Source organism: Salvelinus fontinalis, unplaced genomic scaffold (assembly GCF_029448725.1).
Source record: "Salvelinus fontinalis isolate EN_2023a unplaced genomic scaffold, ASM2944872v1 scaffold_0277, whole genome shotgun sequence".
Taxonomy (NCBI): domain Eukaryota; kingdom Metazoa; phylum Chordata; class Actinopteri; order Salmoniformes; family Salmonidae; genus Salvelinus; species Salvelinus fontinalis.
The window spans coordinates 113,895-117,568 of NW_026600486.1; positions in this window are offsets into that span (position 1 = coordinate 113,895).

Consider the following 3,674-nt stretch of genomic DNA (forward strand, 5'->3'; position numbering starts at 1 on the left):
CAAATTTTTTCCACTGGTACCGGGGGACGTTCAGACGAATCTTGTGAGGCATGTAGGCATCCTTGGGCAAAATGACAGACGTATTCGTGTTCGTGAGAGACTCACCTTTACAAAGCGGGGTCATATTAGAGTGCCACGCAAACGTAAATGTGGAGAGAGAGGGTGGAGAAGAGACTTGAGGGAAAGGGGGTGACTGAGGGTGGAGAAGAGACTTGAGGGAAAGGGGGTGACTGAGGGTGGAGAAGAGACGTGAGGTAAAGGGGGAGACAAAGGGTGGACAAGAGACGTGAGGTAAAGGGGGAGACAGAGGGTGGACAAGAGACGTGAGGTAAAGGTGGAGACAGAGGGTGGAGAAGAGTCGTGAGAAAAGGGGGAGACAAAGGGTGGACAAGAGACGTGAGGTAAAGGGGGCGACAGAGGGTGGAGAAGAGACGTGAGGTAAAAAGGGAGAGACCTCACGTCTCTTCTCCACCTTCTGTCTCCACCTTTACCTCACGTCTCTTCTCTACCCTCTGTCTCCACTTTCAGCTATGCTACTAGCTGAGGTTTACCTCCAGTGCAACATAACAAAGCAGAGACATGACTCCTGTCCTGGCCTCATGAAACAACATCACAAGCAAACTGTGAAATTGCTGTGGTCAGAGTGTGCACTATAATGAGGATGAGCAGCTCATGTAAAATGCTGTGGCCTCCCTCTATCTGCAAACAGACAATGCTTCTGCTGAGCTGCTGGTCTGTGGAGATGGAGGAGAGAAAACACACACACACACACACACACACACACACACACACGCGCAAAAACACACCAGCCACATACAAACACATGACCGGACAAAGACAAACACACCTTCTCTAATCTGCATGTCAATCTTTGCTCAGTCTGGCATACACACAAAAACATACACATAGTCCATGCAAACACAGCCATCACTCTGGGCTAAAGCTGTTATCACAGCGTGGAGGGGGGTGGAGACAAGAACAAGACAGGTGAAACAGATCACGGTGTGACACCTGGAGGGGGGCGGAGACAAGAACAAGACAGGTGAAACAGATCAGGGTGTGACACCTGGAGGGGGGTGGAGACAAGAACAAGACAGGTGAAACAGATCACGGTGTGACACCTGGAGGGGGTGGAGACAAGAACAAGACAGGTGAAACAGATTAGGGTGTGACACCTGGAGGGGGGCGGAGACAAGAACAAGACAGGTGAAACAGATCAGGGTGTGACACCTGGAGGGGGGTGGAGACAAGAACAAGACAGGTGAAACAGATCAGGGTGTGACACCTGGAGGGGGCTGGAGACAAGAACAAGACAGGTGAAACAGATCAGGGTGTGACACCTGGAGGGGGGCGGAGACAAGAACAAGACAGGTGAAACAGATCAGGGTGTGACAGAAATGCTTGAGTTCCTAGCTCCAACAGTGCAGTAATCTCTAACAGTACACAACAAGACACACAAACATAAAAGTAAAAGAATGAAATTAAGAAATATCGAAATTCTAGGATCAGCAATGTCTGTGTCCAGAGTATGAAAATACACACAATACAGTATATATACATAGAGAGAAAGAAAGAAAGAACAGGCTGTGACCCGGGTGGTTGAGGTCCTTAATGATCTTCTTGGCCTTCTGTGACACTGGGTGCTGTAGATGTCCTGGAGGTGCAGGCAGTGTGCCCCATGTAATGCGTTTGGAATAACGCAACACCCTCTGAAGTGCCCTGCGGTTGTGGATGGTGCAGTTGCCGTACCAGGCGGTGAGGTTGCAGTGCAGTATAACAAAGCAGAGACGTACCTCCCGTTCTGGCCTCATGAAACAACATCACAGGCAAACTGTGGAATTCCTGTGGTCAGAGTGTGGACTATAATGAGGATGAGCAGCTCATGTAAAATGATGTGGTCAGAGAGCACACTATAATGAGGATGAGCAGCTCATGTAAAATGCTGTGGTCAGAGTGCGCACTATAATGAGGATGAGCAGCTCATGTAAAATGATGTGGTCAGAGAGCACACTATAATGAGGATGAGCAGCTCATGTAAATTCCTGTGGTCAGAGTGAACACTATAATGAGGATGAGCAGCTCATGTAAAATGCTGTGGCCTCCCTCTATCTGCCACAGACAAAGCTTCTGCTGAGCTGCTGGTCTGTGGAGATGGAGGAGAGAAAACACACACACACACACACACACACACACACACACACACACACACACACACACACACACACACACACACACACACACACACACACACACACACACACACACACACACACACACACACACACACACACACACACAGACAGACAGTTCACTTGCCCACCTCCACATCCACCCTGCACAGATTTGGGTGAAATCCCCTAACTCTCTTTGTCCCAGCATCAGGTCTGGACTGAGACGGAGTAGCTTAGCTGTCTTAGAGGCTGCATTCCAAAAACAGGCTTTGGGGTTGTTAACTACTGTAGTACCACCCACAGGCACCTACACACATCACAGGCTGGAGAAGCACTGCGGCAGAGCAGCACCCCTGGAGCACTTAGGGGTAGTGCCTTGCTCAAGGGCACAATGGCTTTAGGCAGTATACCGGCTGCCTGATCACTCCCTGCCAATTTCCCCACACGCAGCTCGGGGGTTCGAAGAGGCAACCCTCCGGTTACCAACCCACCTCTCTAACTTCATGGCTACCACTGATGGAAGTGTGTGTGTGTGTGTGTGTGTGCGTGTGTGTGTGTGTGTGCGTGCGTGGATGCGTGTGTGACAGAGATGGATAGGGTTTCTGGTATTAAACCTAAAGGTAAATGCCACAGCTGTCTGTCACTTCACACCTGCTCTCCCTGACAGGCCAGCTCTGACAGCCTGGCATTTACACACCTCACTCACCAGAAAAAAACACACACACACACACACACAAACGCACGCATGCATACACACAAACAAATACACACACACACACCTTATACCTTCTCATATTGATAAACACACCTCTGTGTTCCCGAATGTTGAGACTGTGCTTGAGCTTTATTCACAATATTTGTTTAATGTCTACCTCCATCTCCGTTTAGGATGTGCAAAGCATCCCAGACGTCCCATGTCCATATACAGAACGGAACTTCATCTGTTACCTGCATTTCAAGCCAGACACGGTGTGCTTTATAGTTTACGTCCTGTGAATGTGTAGAAGCACATGCCTCTGCCCTTCTAAATGTTGTCAGCTTATCCCCCCTGCTTGTCTCTTTCTGTTAGTCACCAAACATCACACAGGCCTCAATAATACATATCAGCCCTTACGTAGCTAACTGGGCCATGGTGGAGGAGGCTTAGAGACAGGAAAACATCTGTCACACATACACACACACACACACACACACACACACGCTCTGTCACACACACGCACACAAACACACACAGGGGCTGAGCCTTGGTGGCAGCTGTTGACAGGCATGTAACATGCTTGTGTTGCTGTTCTTCATTTGAGATCCTGGGAGAAGGAACATGTAACACAGAACAGGGAACATGGAAAGGGGAACATGGAATAGGGAACAGGGAACATGGAACAGGGAACACCGACCAAGGAACATGGAACATGAAATAGGGAACAGGGAACATAGAACAGGGAACATAGAACAGGGAACATGGAGCAGGGAACAGGGAACATGGAGCAGGGAACATAGAACATG